The following is a 26,477-nucleotide window of genomic DNA, read 5'->3' on the forward strand; positions in this document are numbered from 1 at the left end:
GTCCTCGCCCCTCCTGGGTGATCTTCAGTCGCCCTGGCACGCGGGAGACTTCTTCAGGCGCAGAGCGGCCTTCGGAGCCGGAGAGCCCCGGTCTGGCCCTAGGGAGGGAAGGCCTCGGCAGGCACAGAGCGGCTCCCGGTGCTTGGGGCCGTGCTCCTCCGCCGCCCACGCTCTGACGGCCAGCCCCTGTCACCTCAGAGAACCTGCCAGTGCCCTCCCTCCCCCTCTGCCCGCCGCCGCGCGCAGACCTGCTCCATATTAGGCCGTGTGGGTCCATCAGGCCCGTCGCCAGCCGCCAGCCGCCAGCCGCCAGCTGCCTGACCGCCCCGCGCTCTCCAGACTCCTGAGCGTCCTTGACAGCCACCAGGCGAGGCGGCCCCTGCGAAGGGACTGGGGCCCTATCTCAAGCGGGGGCAGCACTCCCGTAAGTACAGAGTGACGGGGAACCGTGGGGCGGCTAAAACCTTGTCTTAGTGTAGCGCTACCCTTGCGTCGCCCCGGGCCAGCACTTGTCAGCAGGGCTCATTTCAGCAGTCACCTTCTGAGAGAGACCATCTCTACCCAGCCAGGGCTCTCTTTTCCCACTTCCGGTCACATTATTCAGTTTGGTAGCCTTTATGATGCTATGATTCTCTGAACTATCTAACTACTTGATCATTTGACTCCCTTACTAGACTATAAGCTCCAGAAAGGTAGACGCACGCCGTTTCTGTGTTCCAGGTTGTCTTCCTAGAACCGTGAGTAGTGCCTGGCACTTTAAAAAGCTTCAATAAACATGGAAAGTATCCCTGGGCAACTCCCAACTTTATTTGTTTTATTTTTAAAAATATTTTATTTATTTATTTTTAGAGAGAGAGGGAGGAAGGGAGATGGAGAGGGAGAGAAACATGGGTGTGAGAGAGGTGTGCAAAGAACTGAACCATAGGGTCAAGGCTATTCTCTTAAATTTAAAGCCAGGAATATAATTGTCCTGCATTCCCCTTCCCCTCCACAGAACTAATGACCCATAAAGAGCATCTTAAAGCTCTTTGTAAGTATAAAGCATGGTGAAAATGCAAAACATTGTGAACTCAAAGGAAAGAAAAAAGAAGCCTGTCTTATTTAGCTTTATTTCCATACACCTGGCCCAGGGATGATTAGTACTATTAAATGAATCAGGTATTTGTCCATACTAGTGGGAGACTCAGAGTACATTTTAGGGTGGTGTCTGTTGTTCTGAGCCATTTTCTACCAGTGTCTGCACAGGATGGTAATGCTGAAACAAATTAGGGTATGGGGATGGAATGGTAAAAACCAGGGTTCACAAACTTAAATGGTTGTAGGACAACTAAAAAAGAAGTGATGAGAAAAGCAACAGCATAGGAAGAATTGTAAATAATAACTGGGGGCTGGGGATTATGAGACTAGATGTGCCATCTGAGAGGTGGCATCTGGCTACTTAAGTCCTGCACATTGTTATCACCATGGGAATTAAGGGCCCATTGTTTCCATATTGTCTGTTATTTTCAGTAGATGCTGGAATGTTTCAACTTTGCTTGTTGACAACTATTAATAATTTACAAAAATAAAGGAACTAATGTAAATGACCCATGGATGTGGACAACAGGATGGGGTTTGACTGTGGGAGAGTGGGCATGTGGGCGGGGCAGGGAGAGCAATGGGGGAAATGGGACAACTGTAGTAGAACAACAATAAAAAATGGAATAAAAATAATTTATGAAAATAGAAAAAGAAGCGTGTGAGCAGCCACTTCTGATCTCTGGCCCAGTTATTCTCTAAGAATGGTTAACTAAATTCTAAGAGCACATGGTGACTGGGAATTAATTTTGAGAGTAGGAGTGAGAAGTGGGTGGCACAATGCATCAAGCTATAGGCAAGGAAATCAAGTTAATGATTCTGAGTGATTTATGTAACTTGGACAAAGGATAGCAAACTGAAGAATTGAGCACAACTTTTATATGCAGAAAAAATGTCCAAGATAGTGGTTTATTAACATGTATAAAATGTAAAAGAAAAAAAGTTATTATAAACTTATAATTTAGGACTAAGCAAAGCATTCATTTAATTGCAGAAACAGTATTGAGCAACTTTAATAGGCCAAGCATCATTACAGACAGATGTTAAGAATACAGAAATGATTAAAACACAAGCCCTCTACCCATAATGTGCTCATCATTGAAATGGAGGGCAGGCATGTGCATAAATAAATTGCAGCAATAACAGTGCAACCACTATGGTCAAGGTACAAGCAAGGAAAGGCAGATAAATCTTCACTGAGGAAGTGATGTCTGAGCTGAATATTGAAGAGTCAATTACATTTTTTTCAGGTGTAAAAGCGTGTATGCATTCTTAGTGGTTCACTACTACTAAAAGATTGAAAAATGTAAGGAAGGAAAGTCAGGAGATGAGGCAGGAAAGGTTAGGAGGTGCTAGATTGTGAAGGGCCTCATAATGCCTGAAGGTGGTGTAGTGTTGCTGAAAATAAGCTCAGGATAATTTTTTTAAATATGGGGTAGTGATTTTATACTTGATAGTGTCAGCCGATGTCTTTCAACACCAGTAGGAATCCCTAATTTGGTGTGTAGTGAAGACGGAAACCATTCAGTGCAACACAGCTCAACTGTGATACAGCACAGCTGTGAAAATATCACAGCTGTGAGGCAGCCCTGGGGGCAGGCTCCTCTTCAGATAGACAGGCAAGACAGCCCCCTGCACCTCAAGTCTGCTCTGCTCTGCTCCTTGGTTGTCTACTTTTCACTACTGTTGGTCTGCTCCATTCTGTGGCAGTCTGCTCTGGCCTGTGCTGGTCTGCTCCATTCTGCTCCTGCAAGATGTCTTCAGTGTTTCAGCTCAGCCAGGGAAACAAAGTCTTCTCTCTTCATTGGAAAAGGAAAGTGAACTCTCAGAGCCACAGGGGAGCTGGTTTATATGAACAAAAGTCCCCTGCCCTCCATCCCCAATTAATCTGTTATACAAGTGATCCTCACAGTTTGTTTGATCCAAAAGCCACTGTCCTGATTGGTTAGAATAGAGCTGCTCTGGTTGGTCAGAGCTGTGTAGCTCCACTTGGATGGAGAAAGCTTCAGTCCTGTTGTTCGAAATAGGATTCCAGGAACTCCTATGTAAGGGCTGGCTCAGGTGTCAGAAACATAGTGCAGACAGGCAGTTCAGTTCAGAAGCAGACAGTTCAATACAGCTCTCTCTCGGAGGTGGCCCTTATGCAGAAATGGCTGCTAGGCTCTGGTTTGGTTTGGTTTTGCCCAGTTAGCCACCAGGAGGCCTTTATAGCTGGTGTCTTCTTTTTCCCGGTTTACAATAGTCACCAACTTACAGAAGGGTTTTGTTTTAAACATTGGAACTGGGACATCATTTTCTGATATGTTGACATTCCTCATATTACCAACCAAAGTCTGTGGAAGGGAGTCTTAGACAGACTAGAATTTACAACCCTGTCCAAGTCATTTCTCAGGTCTTTAATTTTTTTCATCGATAAAATTCAAGGCTTTCTTGTTGATCAACTATCATTTCATATTATAACCTACTCACCATACTGAATATTTCTGTGGGGGTGGGAGAACCGCACTAATTCAGGAATCCAGTAACTTTGTTTCCCACCAAAGCAGGAGTAGGAAGGAATTATTTCTGCCCTTCCCCGAAAGCAGTTCTCATTCAGACTTTGTCAGTAGGTTGTAAGCTTCTGTATTTTCCAAACACATAAGTTGAGCTGCATACAACTTGACAATTTAAAAAGAAAATTTATTATGTAGTTCTCTGTGTGTATATGTGTGTGTATATATGCAAATACATACACATCGGTCGGCAGCCGTCCGTCTCGAGAGACGATGGTGTAGCTTCTTAAGAGTCTATCTGCACCGCCGAGAATGGCTGTGCAGTCCAACTCGGGAGTGACACGGTATCTGTCTCCTCCCGTGTTGAATCGACATCTTGCGATGACGCTGGAGTGTCCTCTCCAGTGAAGCTGAAGCTACAGAGCCTGGGCAGGGTGATATGGAGGGTCTGCTGTTGCCCATGCAGCAGACACCCCTCTCTTCGCAGCTGAAGGGTCCAAGGGAAAGACGGAGTCAATACAGCTTGGCTTCAGGTGCGCCGCAGGAGTTGCCGGTGTTGACTACAACGTCAAACCGCCTTAGGGACTCCGGCTCCGGATTTTCTGTCGGGGTTTACTCCCTTAGCCTTTCCCCTGAAGAGGTATGCCGCAAGGCAGCGGAGGTTTTTTGGAGTCAGAGTTTTCCTTCTCTGATACATACACATAGACATGGTTTAAATGTGGGTTAGGTTTTCAAAAGGTGTAAGTTACTCTGACATCAATACATTTTAAAATTTTAAACTTAGTTTATGCAATATTTAAGACATGCAAAAAAGCATAAAGAATAATTATGTATTGTTTACCCATCATACAGCTGATGAAGTTAAAATGGAGTATGCAGTTGAAACTCCTTGACACCCTTCTGCAATTGCATCCCTGTCCTTCCTTGCCTCCTGATAGGCAACCACTATCTTTAATTTTGTGTTTATAATTACCGTTCATTTCCTTATATTCCACTAGAGCTATGTGTATCCTTAAAGAATGTATAATTCTTTAACTTTTTATTTTGGTATAATTTCAAGTTTACAGGAAAGTTTAAAGAATAGTATTAAAAACTCCCATATACACTTTATCAGATTCACCAATTGTATATATATACTTTGTCAGAAATTATCATCTACCCTATTAGATAACAATTATATAATATTGTTTTACATATTTAAAACATGATATCAATGGTACACAGCATCTACTCCTCCATATTTTTTCACACAGTATTATGTTTGTGAAATTCACCCATGTAGCAGTAGTTAATTCTTTTTTTATGCTATGCAGTTTTCTCTTGAGTAAATATACTACAGTCTCTCTGTGCTACTAAATGGATATATTAAAGTATATTTTATTGATTATGCTATAACAGTTGTCCTAACTTTTTTCCCTTTGGCCCCTTCTGCAATACCCACCTTAGTTCATGTCCATGGGTTGTGCATATATGTTCTTTGGCTTCTCCATTTTCTATATTATCTTTATCATCCCCCTATCTATTTTGAGTTTTTTCATGTTTTATTGATTATGCTGTTACAGTTGTCCCAATTTCTTTTCCCTTTGTTTCACTCCACCCAGCACCCATCTCCCTCCAGGAGTCCCACCGCCCTTAGTCCATGTCCATGGGTCATATGTATAAGCTCTTCTCTACATCCCCCTGTCTATTCTGCACCCTCCTACTATGCTACTTAATTCCTGCACCATTTCTCTCCTTCTTCCCCATTTCCCCCACCAGCTGACACCCCTCCACATGCTCCTATACCAATGATTCTGTTCCCACACTGTCTGCTTAGTTTGTTTTTGTTTTTATTTTTTAAGTATATTTTATTGATTAAGTTGTTACAGTAGTCCCAATTTTTTCCCCCGTTGCTCCCCTCTGCCCAGTACTCCCCTTTCCTCCAGCAATCCCACCCCTCCTTAGTTCATGTCCATGGGTTGTGCATATAAGTTCCTTGGCTTCACCCTTTCCTATATTATTCTTAACTTCCCTTCCCCCTGTCTATTTTGTACCAACTGATTATACTTCTTAATCTCTGCACCATTTCCCCATTTCTCCCCTTCCCCACTCCAAGCTGATAACCCTCCAAATGATCCCCATACCTAAGATTCTGTTCCCATTCTGGTTTGTTTAGTTGGATTTTGTTTTTATTTTTTAGATTCAGTTGTCGAGAGTTGTGAGTTTATTGTCATTTTAGTGTTCATAGTTTTGATCTTCTTTTTCTTAAGTAAGTCCCTTTGACATTTCATATAATAATGGCGTGGTGATGATGAACTCCTTTAGCTTCACCTTGTCTAGGAAGCACTTCATCTGCCCTTTCATTCTAAATGATAGCTTTGCTGGATAGAGTAATCCTGGTTGCAGGTTGCCTTTCATCACATTGAATACTTCTTGCCAGTCCCTTCCTGCCTGCAAAGTGTCCTCTGAGAAATCAGCTGATAGTCCTGTAGGCACCGCCCGTAGGCAACTCTCCACCTCTTACTTGCTGCCCCCTGGTCTCTGTCTTTATCTTTCACCTTTGGCATCTCAGTCATGATGTGTCCTGGTGTGGTCCCCTCTGGGTCCAGCTTGCCCGGGACCCTCCGTGCTTCTCGGACCTGTATGTCCATCTCCTTCGCAAAATTTGGGATGTTTTCCTTATTTTTTTCAATTCTTGATTCCTCATTCTGCACTGGTTGACTGCTTTTTTCTTCCTTATGTTCCAAATCATTGATTGGAACTCTGGTTTCCTTCCCTTCACCATTAGTTTTGTGTGGATTTTTCTTCATTTCATTTAGCATACCCTTCACTTCTTCTCTTATGCGTTTGCCATACTCAAGCATATCTGCCAAGCCTGTGAGCATCTTTATCACCAGTGTTTTAAAATCTGCATCTGTTAGGTTTTCTATCTCCTCATCTGTTAGGTTGGCTATCTTCTTGTTGCTTAATTCTCCCACTGGAACCTTGATCCATTTCTCCTTTGGGGCCATACTTCTCTGTCTCCTCATTCTGACAGGCTTCTGTGTTTGTTTGCCTCCACATCCCAGGTAAAACTGTCGCTCTTGTTATGTTATAAGGGGCAGAGCCTTAGGGATTCGTCAGTACAGGGCAACCTGTTTCACCACGTTATGGTGCTGTATGTGGAGGAGGGGTCCAAGAGGGAACAATGCCACCAGCCCAGCACTCTCGCCCCTTTTCCAGGCACCTCTCCCACTTCTGCACCGGACGGGCACCCCTCTAGCTGCTGCCCTGGCCATCGTTCCCAGAGTGGGTGGGTCTGCAGACATTCTAGGACCGTGGGGGCCCTTTAAAGAAGCGGACTCTGCTGAGACTGGCAGTTTCTGCCTCCACTCCAACCCCCACTAGTCTCCACAATCAGAAGCAATGAGGCTTGATTTTCCCCGGTGCTGGGACCGTGAGCTGCATGGTCCAGTGAGGAGCTGGGAACGCTCCCCAGGTGTCCCTCCTGCCTTTTTTAAATGTGTGGTGTGCTTTCCGCCAGTCCGCCGCTGCTGCTGCCGCTGCCACCACAAGACTGCGTCTTCTCCACCCAGGCTCTGCCCCTTCTACTTGTCTGGATGAGTATTTCTTCTTTATATCTTTGTTTGCTGGACTTCCATGTAGTTTGATTTTCTGGAACTTCTGGTTGTTTCTAGTTTTGAGTTAGTTATATTCTTTCTTAGTTGTGGAGGGAGACGCAGTGTATCTGTCTACACCTCCATCTTGGCCCGAAGTCTCTTGTTTTTGCTTTTATGTTTTAGCTTTTGTTGTTGATAGTTGTGACTTTGTTGTCATTTTAATGCTCATAGTTTTGATCTTTTTTTTCCTAAATAAGTCCCCTTAACGTTTCATATAATAATGGCTTGGTGATGACGAACTCCTTCAGCTTTACCTTGTCTGGGAAGCACTTTCTCTGTCCTTCCATTCTAAATGCTAATTTTGCTGGATAGAGTAATCTTGGTTGTAAGTCCTTGCCACTCATCACTTTGAATATTTCCTGCCAGTCCCTTTTTTCCAGCGAAATTTCTTTTGAGAAATCAGCTGACAGTCATATAGGTACCCCTTTGTAGGTAATTTCCTTCTTTTCTCTTGCTGCTTTTAAGATTCTCTCTTTACCTTTAACCTTTGGCATTTTGATTATGATATGTCTTGGTGTGGTCCTCCCAGGGTCTAGTTTGTTTAGGACTCTCTGTGCTTCCTGGACTTGTATGTCCATTTCCTTCCCCAAATTAGGAAATATTTCTTATTTTTTCACATAATTTTTCAATTTCTTGCTCTTCCTCTTCTCCTTCTGGCTCCTATGATTTGACTGTTGGCACGTTTAAAGCTATCCCAGGGGCTTCTATGCCTCTCCTCATTTTTTAAAATTCTTCTTTCCTCCTTCTATACTGGTCGACTGTTTTTTTCTTCTTTATGTTCCAACTCATTGATTTGAACCCTGGTTTCATTTCTTTCACCTCTAAATTCATGTGGATTTTCCTTAATTTTACTTAGTATAGCCTTCATTTCTTCCCTATCGTGATTAATTTTTTATGTCAAGTCTGCGAGTATCTTTATCACCAGAACTTTGAACTCTGCATCTGTTAGGTTCGCTATCTCTTCATCTGTTAGGTTCACTATCTCCTCATTGCTTAGTTCTGTCACTGGAACTTTGATCTGTCCCCACTTTTGGGCTGTACTTCTCTGTCTCCTCATCTTGACAGCTATCTGTGTTTGCTTCTCTGTTGTAAGTAGAGCTGTCACACCTGATACGTTGTAAAGGGGTGGAACCTTAGGTATTTGTCAGTGCTGGTGACCTGATTCACCACGTTGTGGTGTTGTATGTAGGGGAGGGGTCAGAGAGGGAACAATGCCACTTGCTCAGCACTCGCCCATTTTCTTGGCACTCCTCCCCCTTACCATACTAAACAAGCTGCCTCACTTGAGAGACTGGCAGATTTTTCCTCCACCCCAATCCCCACTGGCTCTCACAATCAGAAGCAATGTGACTATTTTCCCCAGTGTTGGAACCATTCACTGCATGGCCTGGTCTGGGGCTGGAATAGCTTCCCCAATTTAAGATGTATGACTGTGCTTTTCCTCACAGCTTCAGTCACTGTGCCTCTAGCCACACTGCTAAACTGCACCACTAGCTGCACTGCCAGCTGTGCCGCCTACCATGCTGCCTGCTGCTGCCACCAAGGACCACCTTTGTAGTCACTGCTCTGCACCTCATTTTCTCCATCCCAGCTCTGCCTCTCCTACTTTTCTCGCTGAATATTTCATCTTTATTTCTTTGCTGAACTTCTCTGTAATTTTGATTTTCTGAATTTTCTGGTTTTTGTTTGTTTTTTTTAGTTTTAAAATGGTTGTAAATTCCTCCTTAGTTGTGATGGAGATTCAGCATTTCTATCTATGCCTCCATCTTGACTGGAACATCCCCCCCACCCCCACACATCTATTTTGTTCTTACCATTATGCTTCTTAATCTCTGCACCGTTTCTCCATTTTCCCCCTTCCCCCTCGCATCTGATAACCCTCCAGTTCTGTTCCTGTTCTGGTTGTTTGCTTAGTTTGAGTTGCTTTTTTAGATTCAGTTGTTGAAAGTTGTGAATTTTTTGCCTTTTTAATGTTCATGATTTTAATCTTCTTCTTCTTAAATAGGTCTTTTTAACATGTCCTGTAATAATGACTTGGTGGTGATGAATTTCTTTAGCTTTACCTTCTCTGGGAAGGTATTTGCCCTTCCATTCTAAATGATAGCTTTGTTGGATAGAGTAGTCTAGGGAGTAGGACCTTGCTTTTTATCACTTTGAATACTTCTTGCCAGTCCCTTCTTGCCTGCAAAATTTCTTTTGAGAAATCAGCCGATAGTCTTATGGGAACTCTTTTGTAGATAACTCTCTGCTTTTCTCTTGCTGCTTTTAAGATTCTCCTTTTATCTTTAGCCTTTGGCATTTTAATTCACTGGGGAACACAATTTTCATTGAGTTAGACCTCACACTTGTTTTCAGACTAACTTTTGACACTAAATCCAAAAATGACCCCAGTTTTTCTCTATCACATCAACTTTTTAAGGTACAGGATACCCTCCCTTTGTCCCAAAAATCATACAGAATGTACATACAAAGGAAAATAAAGAAAATATTACCTGAATATACTGTTTACTTAGAGTTATTTTATTCATATAAAGGCTACATATTGTTACTGTAAGTCAGATTGCGTACAAGTAGTAAAGTTCTGCTACCAAACATACATATTAAGGTATTTTATCTTTTCAGATGACAGGCTAGGAAATGTCAAAATGAGATACTTTAAACAGTTTCCTTCAGTTGGCAAAGCTGTAACAGATTGCTTCATGGGACCCAGTTTTAAGTGCAGAGGTGGGAATATAATGTTCTAATGTCAATAAATGGCTTATGCAGAATGTTCGGATCACCAGGTTTGAGGTCAGATCTTGGAGGCCAATTCGACTCCACCCAATGCTTCTCATGAGCTCTGCTGTTCCACATACACAGAAAACAGGGATACTCGGTGTATCTGCGTTGCTGACCAAGAAGGAAGCAGACCATTTTAAGATCAACACAGATGATCCAATTGTGCTTATGATATTGCAACAGATCAATGACTTTCTTTATGTCTTCATATTCCTCACAAAAACAAACTGAATGGCCAATTGGGACTGCACCAGATAAATTGCCATTGTGGAGGAGGACACACTTCAAGCTCCACTTTGAGTTATCAATGAGCAGTTGTCATGCAGTTGTGTTCTAGATTGGAACTCCCAATTCCTCCTTTAAACCATGTGTGTTGTGGTAATACACAAAGCCACCATCACCTCAAAAGTACTGCAGAAATTCACTTTCTCTTGATCAAAAGTAGGATGCCTTCGCCCATTTTTGAAGCAAGTTTTTTAAATGTAGTCTTTATTTTTTAGTATATTTTATTGATTACGTTGTTAAAATAGTTCCAATTTTTATCTCTTTGTTCCCCTCCACCCAGTACCCCATCCCCCCAGCAATCCCACCCCCCTTAGTCCATGTCCGTGAGTCATGCATATAAGTTCCTTGGCTTCACCGGCTTCACCCTTTCCTATATATATTTTAAATTAATTAATTAATATTTTATAACAATAAAAAATAACAATTCCCCCCTTTAGACGTAAGACCTTTTATAAGGTTATAAAGGACAATGGGTGAAGGTCTCGTGCTCCTCTAGCTGCTTCAAGATGGACATGGTCATCATCCTACCTATCCTTGGGTCCAGAAATCCCTAATAAGAGTGGGGGTGTGGTGGGGAGGATGATCTTCCCACATGGTGAAGGATCTTTCAGACTCCAGGTCAGTTGGCATGCTTGGTTTAACACGCTGGATCCTTGTTGTATTCTGGGGCAACAGATTTAGCAACAGGGTTAAAAGGCATCATTCAATCCATAACCACTAGATTAAAAAAGGTACAGATTTATTGTTCAATGTCCCCCATTAGGGAAAAAAAAAAGCTTCTTTGAAGGAAGGTGTGCAAGGCACATCACACCTGTCCAAAATCCTTTTGCCCACTATACTTAGTTTGCCCTGAGGGGAATATTTTAGGTTTCCCCTCTCTCAAACCTATGGGCCTTTTCTGTCCAAGCCATTAGGATAGAAAAGATAAACCAGTTTTAAAGTGAAGCCCACAGACCACCCCATACTTCACCAACCCAGCCACTTAGTTCAGCGAAACTGTTGAGTCTCAGGAGGCAGCAATACAGACAGGATTAAGTGATGCCTATACGTATAGACAGTCACTCAGGTAATGAGATCATAGGCTTAAGCCCTGTGAAAACAGAAAACACATGTTAATTTACGCAACATAACCCACAAACCAGTCTTTAAATCTGCAAGACTGTCTTATTGCAAAGACATCCAGTTGCAAGGCATTTGACATTCTTCTTGCCTGTAAATTAAGCATCTTTGATGATGTCACCAGACCTAGTTTAACTTTCAAATGAAAACAAACTTTAAATAAAAAGAAACTTTAAAGACAGTTAGCTGCACTACTTTATAGTCTACCACTGAGCATTCAGATTTTCCTTGAGTCATGATTCTTCTCGTTAAGATTACTCTCCTTGTCATTAAAGGAACTGCATTAAGTCCAGTTTTAATTTATCCTGTTCATTTGCAAAAACACAACAAAAGAAGCAAATGTTCACTATGATCTTTATGTCTGCTTTGCTGAACCTTAGTCAAGAAACCTTTAGGGTGACTTTCAGCGTGCCCTTCAGGGCACAGGAGCTGAGCCATATGCCTGTCATTCAGCCTTGCCTGTAAACACCTGTCTTTTCCAAGTCCTTCAGGTTTTTCATTGTGCCTTAAGGTTCCTTCTAGCCATCTTTCAGGAAAGCAACCTTCGTTCCTTCCCTGGAAAGATTCCCATAGCCCACACAACCAACCAAGGTACCAGGCCTCTTTTCACATGGGCTTTTATTACCTTTGAAAATGAATTCCAGTTCCTCAGGGCTTTTTGGTAACAACCAGAGCCCAAAGTCATGGTCAACAAAACCTCTATTAACAACTGGTCTTATTATTTTTATACAAAGAACCTTATGTCATTACTTCTTCAGAATGCCAAATTCTGGAGGGATCAGGTAGGGAAAAAAATATACAGTGTGAAGGAAAATGCTTGTCCTTCTAATATTCACTAAAATTGCATTTCTATACTTTACATTTTCTTTGGTTCCCTTTCCTACATGTGAGGTTTTTTTGGAGGGTAGTGGGGGTGGGGGAATTTGCTGGCTCAGTTATTAATTTAATATGCTTTCATTATTCTTCCCCACTAAAAATTTTTGTTTGTTTGTTTTTCTATTAGTTTTCCCACTTTTTCCCTATTGTTTCCCCGCACCCTGCCCACCCCTTCTCCCACAGTGAGTCCCCACCAAGATGTCCATGTCCATGGGTCATTTATACCTGTTCTTTGACTAGACTCTTTCCCTTTTTACCCCCTCCTCTCTCCCCCCACTCCTCCCTTGTCATTGTCACTGTACTTACTCCTTGTTTACATACCTCTGGTTCAATTTTGCTAGTTTCTTTGTGTTGTTCATTAGTCTCCTGTACTAGGTGGTACCTTTCTGTCTTTGCCTGGCTGATTTCACTAAGCATAATTGTCTCTAGTTCCATCAATGTTGTTACAAATGGTAGAAGTTCCTTATTTCTTTCTGCTACGCAGTACTGCATTGTGTAAATGTACCACAAATTTTTGATCCACTCATCTGCAGATGCGTACTTAGGTTTTTTCCAGCACATGGCTATTATAAATAGTGCTGCTATGAACATAGGAGTGTATCGGTTATTTTGAATTGGTGTTTCAGGATTCTTCGGACATATTCTTAGCAATGGAATTGCTGGTTCAAAAGGCAGTTCCATTTTTATTTTTTGGAGGAAATTCCATATTGCACCAGTCTGAATTCCCACCAGCAGTGCACTATGGTTCATTTTTAGCCGCATCCTCACCAGCACATGTTGTTTGTTGATTTGTTGATGCTGGCCATTCTGACTGGTGTGAGGTGGCATCTCATTGTGGTTTTTATATGCATTTCTCTGATGGCTAGTGATCTTGAGCATTCTTTCATATGCCTATGGACACTCTGTATGTTCTCTTTGGAAAAATGTTTGCTCAGGTCCTTTGCACAGTTTTTAATTGGGTTGTCTGTCTTTTTGGTGTTGAGTCGTATAAGTTCTTTATATATTTTGGAGATCAGTCTCTTGTCTGAGGTACCATTGGCAAATATGTTTTTCCATATGGTTGGTTCCCTTCACATCTTGCTGTTTTGTTTGTTTGTTTGTTTGTTTCTTTGTTTTTTCCTGAGCAGAAACTCTTCAGTTTATTTATTCTTTCCTTTATCTTCCTTGCCTTAGGAGACGTATCAGTGAAAATATTGCCACATGGGATATCTTAAATTTTCTGCCTATGTTTTCCTCTAGGACTTTTATGGTGTCACTGCTTATATTTAAGTCTTTGGTCCATCTTGAGTTTCTTCTCATCTGTGATGTAAGTTGGTGGTCTAGTTTCATTTTTGTGCAAGTCCCTGTCCAGTTTTCCCAGCACCATTTGTTGAAGAGGCTCTTCTCACTCCATTTTATGTTCCTTCCTTCTTTATCAAATATTAGTTTGCCGTATAGTCCTGGATTTACTTCTGGACTCTCTATTTTGTTCCATTGATCTATATGTCTGTTCTTATGCCAGTACCAGACTGTTTTGATCACAGTGGCTTTGTAGCATAGTTTGATGTCTGGTATTGTGATTACTCCTGCAGTGTTCCTCTGTGTCAAGATTCCTTTGGCTATTTGGGGTCTTTCTGGTTCCATATGAATATTTGAAGTATTTGTTCTAGGTCTGTGAAACATGTCATTGGTATTTTAATAAGGATTGCATTGAATCTGTAAATTGCTTTGGATAGTATGGAGATTTTAATGATGTTGATTCTTCCCATCCAAGAACATGGTAGTTGCTTCGATTTACTTGTATCTTTCTTAATTTCTTTCTTCAGTGTTATGTAATTTTCAGAGTACAGGTCTTTTATCTCTTTGGTTAAGTTTATTCCTAGGTACTTTATTTTTCTTGTTGCTATAGTAAATGGTATTTTGTTTTTTGTCTCTGTCTCTGATATTTTATTGTTGGTGTACAGAAATGTCTTAGATTTCTGTATATTTATTTTGTACCCTTTTATTTTGCCAAATGCACTTATTATATCGAGTAGTCTTTTAGTGGAGTCTATAGGGTTTTCTATGCATACTATCCTGTCATCTGCATATAATGATAATTTTATGTCCTCTTTCCCAATTGGATGCCTTTTATTTCTTTTCTTATCTGATTGCTGTGGCTAGGACTTCCAACACTATGTTGAATAGGAGTGGAGAAATGGGCAGCCTTGTCTTGTTCCTGATTTCAGGGGTAATGCTTTCAGTTTTTGCCCATTGAGTATGATGTTGGCTTCAGGTTTCTTATATATAGCCTTAATTATGTTGAGTTATGCTCCCTCTATTTTCATTTTGCTGAGTGTTTTTATCATAAATGGGTGTTGTACTTTATCAGATGCTTTTTCTGCATCTATTGATATAATCATGTGATTTTTGTCTTTCATTTTGTTTAGGTGGTGTATTATATTTATTGATTTGTGAATATTAAACAATTCTTTCATCCCTGGGATGAATCCCACTTGATCGTAGTGTATGATCTTTTTAACGTGTCGCTCAGTCCTGTTTGCCAATATTTAGTTGAGAATTTTAGCATCTATGTTCATCAGTGATATTGGCCTCTAGTTTTCTTTCTTTGTTGTGTCTTGACCTGGTTTTGGAATTAGGGTAATACTGGCTTCATAGAAAGAGTTTGGGATCTTTCCCTCTTCTTGGATTTTTTGGAATAGTTTGAGGAGTATAGGAGTTAGTTCTTCCCTAAATGTTTCGTAAAATTCGCCTGTGAAGCCATCCAGTTCAGGGCTTTTGTGTGCTGGGAGATTTTTGATTACTGTTTCAATTTCATTCTTTGTTATTGGTCTGCTGAGATTTTCTACTTCTTCTTGATTCAGTTTTGGAAGATTATATGTTCGTAGAAATTTGTTTCATCTAGGTTGTCAAATTTCTTGCCATACACTTTTTGAGTAATTTCTTACAATCCTTTGTATTTCTGTGGTATCAGTCATGATTTCTTCTCTTTCATTTCTGATTTTGTTTATTTGGGTCTTTTCACTTTTTTTCATGATGAGCCTGGCTAAAGGCTAGTCGATTTTGTGTATATTTTCAAAGAACCAGCTCCTACTTTGGTTGATCCTTTGAATTGTTTGTTTAGTCTCTATGTCATTTAATTCTGCTCTGATCTTGATGATTTTTTCCCTTCTACTTGCCTTAGGCTTTGTTTGTTGTTTTTGTTCTAGTTCGTGTAGCTTTCGGGTTAGACTTTTTATTTGAGATTCTTCTATCCTTTACAGATATGCCTGTCTTGCTATGAACTTCCCTCTCAGAACTCCTTTTGTCATGTCCCATAGATTTTGGGCTGTTGTTGTTCATTATTAGTTTCCAGAAACTTCTAGATTTCTTCCTTGATGTTATTGTTAACCCATTCATTATTTAAAAGCATGTTATTCATTGTCCATGAGTTTGGATGTCTTTGATTTTTTTTCTTTAAGGTTTATTTCTAGTTTCAAGGCATTGTGGTCTGAAAATATGCTTGATATAATTTCAATTATCTTGAATTTGTTGAGGCTTGCTTTGTGTCCTATCATGTGGTCTATCTTTGAAAATGTCCCATGTGCATTTGAAAAGAATGTATATTTTGCTTCTTTCAGATGAAATGTTCTATATATATTAAGTCCATTTGATTGAGTGTGTTGTCAATGCCTGTATATCCTTGGTGTGTCTTTGCTTCGAAGATCTGTCTGTTGTTGATAATGGAGTGTTAAAGTCCCCTACTATGAGTGTGTTGCTGTTAATATCCTTCTTGTGGTCTTCTAGTATTTGCTTTTGTATTTGGGTGCTCCTATGTTGGGTGCATATATGTTTATCAGTGTTATATCTTCTTGATGGATTGTTTTCTTAAGTATTATGAAATGTCCTTCTTTGTGTCTTTTTATGGTCCTTGCTTTGAAATCCATTTTGTCTGATATGAGTATTACTACCCCAGCTTTTTTTGTTTATTTATTTTTTTTATTCGTTTTCTTGGAATACTTTTACATCACTTCACTTTCATTCTGTGAAAATATTTTGTTTTGAGGTGTGTTTCTTGTAGACAGCATATATGTGGTCCTGTTTTCATATCTATTCTGTTATCTTATGTCTTTTAATTGGAGAATTTAATCCATTTACATTTAAGGTTATTATTGACATGTATTTATTCATTTCCATTTGTACCTATGTTCCTTTCCCTCTTTTTTTCTTTTTTTTCTTCTCCTTCTTAGATCACTCCTTTTAGCATCTCTTGCAATGCTGGTTTGGTGGAGATGTCATCTTTTAGTCATCCTTTGTCTGAGAAACTCCTTATTTCACCTTCGATTTTGAATGAGAGCCTTGCTGAGTAGAGTATTGGCTGTAGACCTTTTTTTTTCATTGATTGAAAAAATTTTGACCATTCCCTCTGGCTTGTAGCGTTCCTGCTGAGAAATCTGATGATAGCATTATCGGAGCTCCCTTGTATGTTATTTGCTGTTTTTCTCCTGCTGCTTTTAGGATTCTTTTTTTGTCTTTGAATGTTGCCATTTTAATTATGATGTGCCTTGGAGTGGGCCTTTTGGGGTTCCTCTTCATTGGGGCCCTCTGTACTTCTTGGACTGCATGACTTTTTTTCTCATCAGGTTAGGAAAATCTTCTGTCATTCCTTTTCCTATCAGGTTTTCTATCTCTTGTTCTTCTTCTTCTCCTTCTTGTATTTCTATGATCCGGATATTATTTTGTCACATGTTGTCCTGTAATTCCCTTAGACCTTCTTCATACTTTTTCAATCTTTTTTCATTTTTTGTATTTTCTGGGAATGTTTTTCTACATTGTCCGCTAACTCACTGATCCAATCCTCTGCTTCGTTTAGCGTGCTTTTGATCAATTCTACTGTGTTTTTCAGTTCAGAGATTGTATTCTTCATTTCTTTCTGGTTCTTATTAATAGTTTCTATGTCCTTTTTTATGCTGGTGTAGTTCTCCGTAAGTTCCCTATAGCTTCCCTGCAAGTCTTTGTAATTTTCTTGGATTTGCTGATAATTTCCCTGGAATTTGTCATAGTTATCTTTTAGAATGTCAAGTACATTGAGCTTCTACATCACCATTATTTTGAATTCCATGTCTGATATTTGGGTTATGTCTATTCCATCTACCTCTCTATCTGGGGGATTCCTGTTTTCCTTTCATTGGGAGGTTGTTTCTGTGTCTTCCCATGTTGGATTCTTCTTGTTTGTTTTTTGTTTTTTGGATTTGTCTGCTTTGATTTACTGCCTCTGTGGTATGAGATTCTTTATAGGAGATCTGGGGGTTTCAGTGGTGCAGTCTCTTTTATATCCTGAGGCTGACACTCTTGGGATACCCTTTATGTTGTTTGTTTATGCTCTCTGGTTATATTTCAGTTACTCTTTGGTGGGACCTTCCCTCAGGCTAGTTGATTGAGAGTCACTCTGCCCGCCTTGTCTTGAGTTCTTTTGTGGCGATGCTGTTAAAAACATAAACACACAGCCCAGGCAAGAAACCCACACCCTCAAAAATATCCCCTACCCTCTATCCCACTATCAGCAGCAAATGAGCTAGTATTAATATAAATGTACAGAGGTTAGGACTATTATACTATAGGAGAAATAGATAAGAGTTGTTTTAAATGAAAAAAAAAAGATAGAGATAGTTAAAAAATAAAATTAAATAAAAATTCAAATTAAAACTAAAAAAATTAAAATAAAATAAATAAAATTAAAATGCAAGTAGAAAAAATTAAAATAGAAATAAATTTTTTAAAAAAAGACAGTTTTTACTCAGTTCAGCCTTTGTGTGCAGTCTTCTTTTTCTGGATCCACACCTAGTCAAAATTCCATGAGTTACAAATTTTTTTCTGGCTGGTTGTCTGTGAGAAGACCAGGCTGATTTCAGTGGCTGCTTTTCTCTCACTCGTGGGTCTGCTGTAACTGTCTGCTGTGAGCCACAGAGTTGGGTCTCTCCCCACTTGTCTTGCGGCACCCTCCAGCAGTCCTCAGGCTTCTCTACTAACGCTGTTCTGTTGGCAAGCCAGTGCGCATGTTCTTAGTCCCCAAACTGCCTTGGATCCTGCCTTCGCTCCTCTTCCCAAGAAGTCTCTGTGCTCCAAGCCCCAGCACCAGGCTGTGTCCGTGCCTGGCTGGCAGCGCCTCACCGTTTGCCTGCGTGCACTGCCCACCCGCCTGAGGCCCCGACCGAGTCTGTGTTTCTAACCCTGCTCTCCTAGCCCAGCTCAACTCCTCTCTTTTTAGTGGCGCCGCGATACGCACACCTGGGGTGTGGGGCTGCCAGCCTAGACCTGCCAGTCCTGGCCGCTCGCTGTCCTCCCACACCTCTGGCCGCTTCAAGGAAACCTTTCTATTGTTTCCCTATGGGACTCTACTGGTCCCAGCGCCCACAGGAGGCAGCAGTCTCCAAGCAGATCCCGGCTGGTGAGCTGGTCTGCAGCTGCCCCTCTGGGGTGCAGTGCGGTAGCAGCGCCAGGCTTGGTGGACCCAGCGACTCCCTGCGAGGGTGCGGACGAGCCTTCTGCCCTTTTCCACTCTGCTCTCACTCTCCCTTCTCCACTTGCACTGTCCAAAATTCATACTCACTCACTTGTCTCCCTGTCATATCCCAAGCTTTCCACAATAGGAGCAAGCAGACAACACTGCTACCTACTCTGCTGCCATCTTCCTCTTGAATAGGATCAAATGTGACTCGTCTTTATTGTTGCTGCTTCTTAGATAGATCTGCACTTCCTGGATCTGCCCCTGGTGGTGTCAGATCATGTATCAGTCTGGGCCTAGGCAGCCCGTTGGAGACCACCAGAGACCTACTGCTTTTGTCTCCTTTAGTTGTTAATATATTCAATCTATGATCAGCCGTCAGCCGCACTGAGGGTGGGGCAGCTTAATTCCTGCAGGTGGGGCTTTTGCTTCTCCTCAGGCTAATGCAACTTGGATGGGAATGGTCCCCCTGCAGTATGGGGAATGAGTCAGCACTGGGACCCAGTCGGCTGCTCCCTCAGTTCTATCCTCAAAGCCACCATCCCAAAATCTCCCCAAGCATCTCTAGTCCTCTCTGCCCTCCCTCTGCTTGTGCCCAGGGTAAGTGGGGGCCAAAATATTTTCCTACATGATCCCCTTAAGAGCTCATTTTCTCCAGCTGTTTCTTTCAGGTCAGCAAAAAACCCTGTGGTTTTTCACTTTTCACTTTTACTTTCCACTCTGTTGCCTAGGCTGGGAAGCCCAGCTGGGGGTTTAGACCCAGCCCTTCTCAGGGGGAACCCCCTGCTGCTGAGCTGTTTCTCAATTCCTTCAGTTGTGCCCTGTACGATTCCAGCCAGCACTTTGATGTCTCTGCACTTCCTACCAGTCATGTTGTGATGAAGTGGCCTTTTCTGTCTCTGTGGTTATATGACTCTCTCATGCAATCTTGATGCTAGGAGTTCTGAAGCCTTTTTGGTTAGTCCCAAATCTTGTGCCAAATCATTCAACTCACGCTGATCAAATCCCTTATGAACTGAGTCATCTTCAATTTCAAAATCTTCATCGCTGGTCTCACTTAGTTCTTCACCATACTGCTGTTTTTCAAAAGAGGGTAGTTCACTGAAAACTGACCCTGGGATTTCAGCTGAATGAGGCACTGGGTATATAGCTGATGGTAAACTAGGATACTCTATTTTACATTTATTTTTCTTGTTATATCCTGACACTTTCACTATACAAAATAACAGTCACTTGACTGATCTCTGGCTCTCACCAAACCAAAGGTATACCAAATGGCAATTTATCACGTGTTCCCTTTGTCCACATCTGAAAACTCTCATCACACTGCTTGCACACCTTGTGAGGGGCCCAAGACTTATCTTGATCACCAAGTTTTACTTTAAAATATGCAAAATAGGCTTTCCTGAAAAATGTGCTGATATTTGTCCTTTGACTGGGAATGGTGAAACTGCCAAAGATATAACAAAACGAATCAAGATTGTTTAGGCAGAGGTGATCAAAGATGGCAGAGGAGTAAGTGGAAGCTACACTAACCTCCTCCCAGGACCAGTCTGGATTTACAACTTAATTTTGAAGAAATCATCTGGATAACCAACCAAACACTAGATGGAGAGAAGTCTTATAACCACGGAGAGACAGAAAAGGCCGCTACATCACAACGTGACTGGTAGAGAGTGCGGAGACGCAAAAGGACTGACTGGGCTCCCACAGGTGGCACCTGAAGGGACTGAGAAACAGCTCAACAGCCGGGGGTTCTGCCTGAGAAGGGCAGGGTCTAAACCTCCAGCTGGGTTTCCCAGCCTACAGCAACAGAGTGGAAAGTAAAATAGTACCCAGCTGTGAAAAGTGAAAAGCCACAGGGTTTCTTGCTAGCCGGAGACAAACAGCTGGAGAAAAAGAGCTCTTAAGCAGATCACATACAAAAATATTTTGGCCCTCACTTACCCTGGGCTCAAGCAGAAGGAAGGCAGAGAAGACAGGAGACACTTGAGGAGAGCTTGGTGCGGTGGCTTTGAGGGGAGAACTGGGGGAGCAGCCGACTGGGTCCCAGTGCTGACTCCTCCCCAGTACTGCAGGCAGACCATTTCCCTCCAAGTGGCATCAGCCTGAGGGGAAGCAAAAGCCTTGCCTACAGGAATTAAGCTGCCACACCCATGGCCCTTAAGCCTGATGACGAATCACAGATTGAATAGGTTAACAACTAAAGAAGACAGACAAAAACATTAGGTCCCTGGAAGTCTCCAACAGGCTGCCTAGGGCCAGAATGGTACATGATCTGATGCCACAAGGGGCAGATCCAGGAAGTGCAGATCATTCTAAGAAGCAGAAACAAACAATAGGAGTCACAAAAATGGGGAGACAGAGAAACAACCCCCATCAAAAGGAAAGGTAGAATCCCCAGAAAGAGTGCTAAATGAAAGAGAGGGGAGCGAACTATCAGATATGGAATTCAAAACATGGATTATGGAGGAGCTCAATGAGCTCAGTGGAAACTATAAAAAACTCCAGGGAAACTACAAGGAACTTACTTAGAATTACACCAGCATGAAAAAGGACAGAGAAGCTATCAGTAAGGGCCAGGAGGAAATGAAGAATATGATCTCTGAATCGAAGAACACAGCAGAAGAAATTAAAAGCAGGCTAGAGGAAGCAGAAGATCAGATCAGTGTGCTGGAGAACAATGTAGACAAAAACTTCCAGACAGTGCAACAAAATGAAAAAAGACTGAACAAGAATGAAGAGGTTCTAAGACAGCTGTGGGACAATATGAAACGTAATAATATCCATATCATAGGAATTCCAGAAGGAGAAGAAGAAGAACAACGGATAGAAAACCTCTTTTGAAAACTTCCCTAACATGAGGAGAGAAAGAGTCAGGCAAGTCCAGGAAGCACAGAGGTCCCAACGAAGATGAACCCCAACAGGCCCACTCCAAGGCACATCATAATTAAAATGACAACATTCAAAGACGAAGAGAGAATCCTAAAAGCAGCAAGAGAGAAACAACTACTAACATACAAGGGAGCTCCAATAAGGCTACCATCAGATTTCTCAGCAGAAACACTACAAGCCAGAAGGGAATGCTAAAAAATATTCCAAGTAGTGAAAAACAAAGGCCTACAACCAAGAATACTCTACCCAGCAAGGCTCTCATTCAAAATGGAAGGTGAAATAAGAGTTTCCAAGACAAAAGAAGCCTAAAAGAATACATCTCCACCAAGCCAGCATTGCAAGAGATGCTAAAGGGTCTGCTTTAAGAAGATAAAGAAACAGAGAGAGACAGAGAGGAATATGAGTACAAAGGGAGAAAATGACAATGAATAAGTACTTATTGATAACAACCTTAAATATAAATGGATTAAATGCCCCAATCAAAAGACATAGGGTAGCTGAATGGATTAGAAAGCATGACCCACATATACACTGTCTACAAGAGACCCACCTTAGAACAAAATATCTACGCAGACTGAAAGTGAAGGGATAGAAAAAACTATTTCAACCAAATGAACATGAAAAAAAAGCTGGTGTAGCAATACTTATATCAGACAAAACAGATTTCACAGCAAAGGCCATAAAAAGAGACAAAGAAAGACATTTCATAATACTTAAGGGAAAAATCCATCAAGAAGATATAACCGTTTTAAATATATATGCACCCAACTTAGGAGCACCCACATATGTAAGAAAAATTTTGAAAGACTCCAAGAAAGATATAGACAGCAACACACTCATAATAGAGGACTTTAACACCCCATTGTCAACAATGGACAGATCTTTGAAGTAAAGAAACACCAAAGATATTGAGGCACTGAACAACACTCTAGATCAAATTGATTTAGTCAATTTATATAGAACTTTTCACCCCCAAAAAGCAAAATATATATTCTCAAGTGCACATGGAACATTTTCAAAGATAGACTACATGGTAGGACACAAAACAAGCCTCAACAAATTCAAGAAAATTGAAATTATATCAAGCATCTTCTGAGATCACAATGCCTTGAAACTAGAAATCAACCTCAAGGGAAAAACTCAAAAACATTCAAACTCATGGAGAATGAATAACATGCTATTAAATAATGAGGGGTTAACAATGATACCAAGGAAGAAATAAAAAAGTTTCTGGAAACTAATGCTAATGAACACAACAACCCAATAACTATGGGATACAGTGAAAGCAGTCCTGAGAGGAAAGTTCATAGCAGTCCAGGCCTACCTAAAAAAGCTAGAAGAATCTCTAATGTAAAATTTAACCCTACAGCTACAAGAACTAGAGAAAGAACAAGCAAAGCCCAGATCAAGTAGAAGGAAGGAAATCATCAAGATCAAAGCAGAATTAAATGACATAGTGACTAAACTAACAATTCAAAAGATCAACATAAGTAGGAGCTGATTTTTTGAAATGATAAACAAAATTGACGAGCCTTTAATGAGGCTCATCAAGAAAAAAAGAGGACCCAAATAAATAAAATCATAAGTGAAAGAGGAGAAATCACAACCGATACCACAGAAATGCAAAAGATTGTAAAAAATTATTATGAAAAACTGTATGGCAAGAAATTTGACAACCTAGAGGAAATGGACAAATTCCTGGAAACATGTAGTCTTCCAAAACTGAATCAAGAAGAAGCAGAGAGCCTGAATAGATTAATAACAACTAGTGAAATTGAAGCAGTAATAAAAAAAACTCCCAACACACAAAAGCCCTGAACCAGATGGCTTTACAGGTGAATTCTCCAAAACATTTAGGAAAGAACTAACTCCTATCCTCCTCAGACTATTCCAAAAGATCCTAGAAGAGGGAAAAATCCCAAGCTCTTTCTATGAAGCCAGTATTACCCTAATTCCAAAACCAGGTCAAGACACAAAGAAAGAAAACTACAGGCCGATACTGCTGATGAACATAGATGCTAAAATCCTCAATAAAATATTGGCAAACAAGATCCAGCAACATATTAGAAAGATCATACACCACGGTTAAGTGGGATTCATCCCAGGGATGCAAGGATGGTTTAATATATGCAAATCAATAAACATAATACACCACATAAACAAATGAAAGACAAAAACCACATGATCATATCAATAGATGCAAAAAAAGCATTTGATAAAGGACAACACCCATTTATGATAAAAACACTCAGCAAAATGGGAATAGAGGGAGCATACCTCAACATAGTAAAAGCCATATACGAGAAACGTGAAGCCAACATCATATTCAATGGGCAAGAACTGAGAGCATTCCCCCTGAGGTCAGAAACAAGACAAGGATGCCCACGCTCTCCACTCCTTTTTAACATAGTCTTGGAAGTTTTAGCCACAGCAATCAGACAAGAAAGAGAAATAAAAGGCATCCAAATTGGAAAAGAGGAAGTAAAACTGTCATTATTTGCAGATAACATGATAGTGTACATAGAAAACCCTATAGACTCCACAAAAAAAAAAAAAACTACTCAACCTAATAGGTGAATTCAGCAAAGTAGCAGGGTACAAAGTCAATATTCAGAAATCGAAGGTGTTTCTGTACACCAACAATAAAATCTCAGAGATAGAAACTTAGAGAAAAATCCCATTTACCATAGCAACAAGAAAAATAAAGTACCTATGAATAAACTTAACCAAGGAGGTAAAATACCTGTACTCAGAAAACTACACAACACTGAAAAAAAAATTAAGGAAGATACAAATAAATGGAAGCATATACCATGTTCATGGATGGGAAGAATCAACATCATTACAATGTCCATACTACACAAAGCAATTTATAAATTCAATGCAATCCCTATTAAAATACCAATGACATTTTTCACAGACCTAGAACAAATACTTCAAAAATTTATATAAAACCAAAAAAGAGCCCAAGTAGCCACAGCAAATTTGAAGAAGAAGAACACAGTAGGAGGAATCACAATACCTGATATCTAACTATACTACAAGGCCACAGTAATTAAAACAGTCTGGTGCTGGCATAAGAACAGATATATAGATCAATGGAACAGAATAGAGAGCCCAGAAATAAACCAAGGCCTATATGGTCAACTAATATTTGACAAAGGGGAAAGGAACATAAAATGGAGTGAAAAGAGCCTCTTCAACAAATGGTGTTTGGAGAACTGGACAGGGACATGCCAAAAAATGAAACTAGACCACCAACTTACACCATACACCAGAATAAACTCAAGATGGATCAAAGACTTAAATGTAAGCCGTGACACCATAAAAGTCCTAGAGGAAAAAATAGTCAGGAAAATCTAAGATATCCCACGTAGCAACATTTTCACTGATAGATATCCTAAAGCAAGGGAAATAAAGGAAAGAATAAACAATTAGGACTACATCAAACTAAAAAGTTTCTGCTCAGCTAAAGGAAACATCAGCAATATGAAAAGAAAACCAACCATATGGGAAAATATATTTGCCAATGATATCTCAGACAAGGGATTTATCTCCAAAATATATAAAGAACTCATACAACTCAACACCAAGAAGACAGAAAACCCAATTAAAAAATGGGCAAAGGACCTGAACAAACACTTCTCCAAAGAGGACATACAGAGGGTCCATAGACATATGAAAGAATGCTCAACATCACCAGCCATCAGAGAGATGCAAATAAAAACCACAATGAGATACCACCTCACACCTGTCAGAATGGCCATCATCAACAAATCAACGAACTTGTGCTGGAGAGGATGCGGAGAAATGGGAACTCTGGTGCATTGCTGGTGGAAATGCAGACTGGTGCAGCCACTATGGAAAACAGTTTGGAATTTCCTCAAAAAACTAAAAATGGACCTGTCTTTTGAACCAGCAATTCCATTGCTAGGATTATTTCAGAAAAATCCTGAAACACCAATTCAAAAGAACCTATGTACCCCTATGTTCATAGCAGCACTATTTACAATAGCTAAGTGCTGGAAACAACCTAAATGCCCATCTGTAGATGAGTGGATCAAAAATCTGTGGTACATTTACACAATGCAGTACTGTGTAGCAGAAAGAAAGAAGGAACTTCTACCATTTGCGACAACATGGATGGACCTAGAGAGAATTATGCTTAGCGAAATAAGCCAGGCAATGAAAGAAAAATACCTTATGTTGTCATCTATTATAGGAAACTAATAAACAACACAAACACATGAGCAAAATTGAACCAGTTATTCTATGTCTGTGGTATCATCTAAGATGTTTAATTTATAGGCAAGAAGTATGTCAAATGCCTTGCAACTGGATGTCTTTCCAATAAGACAGTCTTACAGATTTAGAGACTTGTTTGTGGGTTATGTTACATAAATTAACATGTGTTTTCTGTTTTCAAAGGGCATAAGCCTATGATCTCATTACCTAAGTGATTGTCTGTATGTATAGGCCTCACTTAATTCTGTCTGCAGCACTGCCTCCTGAGACTCAATAGTTTGGCTTAACTAAGTGGCTGGGTTGGTGAAGTATGGGGTGGTATGTGGGCTTCACTTTAAAACTGGTTTCTCTTTTTCTATCCTAATGGCTTGGAAAGAAAGGGCCCAGAGGTCTGAGAGGGGGGAAACCTAAAATATTTACCTCAGCCCAAACTTAAGTATAATGGGCCAAAAGGTTTTGGATAGGTTAGATGTGCCTGGCACACCTTCCTCCAAAGAAGCCCTTTTTTTCCTCTTATGAGGGACACTGAAAAATTAATCCCAGCCTTATGTCATCTAGTGGTTATGGATTGAATGATGTCTTTTAACCCTGTTGCCAAATCTGTTGCCC

At 40.6% G+C, this 26,477-nt stretch overlaps 1 protein-coding gene across 3 annotated transcripts in view; it reads left to right on the forward strand.

Annotated features, from left to right (window-relative positions):
• Nucleotides 1–300: 300 nt before the first annotated feature.
• KBTBD12 (kelch repeat and BTB domain containing 12) overlaps nt 301–26,477 on the forward strand; it is a 153,203-nt gene continuing 127,026 nt past the window's right edge. For 2 of the 3 annotated variants that reach the window (XM_090285908.1, XM_090285911.1), the window contains exons 1-2: nt 301–424; nt 675–737. The gene's annotated coding sequence lies outside the window, so the exon portion shown is untranslated. The remainder of the gene's footprint in view (nt 425–674; nt 738–26,477) is intronic. The other variant, XM_090285910.1, reaches the window with a different exon arrangement.

Source organism: Furipterus horrens, unplaced genomic scaffold, assembly GCF_987537825.1.
Source record: "Furipterus horrens unplaced genomic scaffold, mFurHor1.1.pri manual_scaffold_8, whole genome shotgun sequence".
Taxonomy (NCBI): Eukaryota; Metazoa; Chordata; class Mammalia; order Chiroptera; family Furipteridae; genus Furipterus; species Furipterus horrens.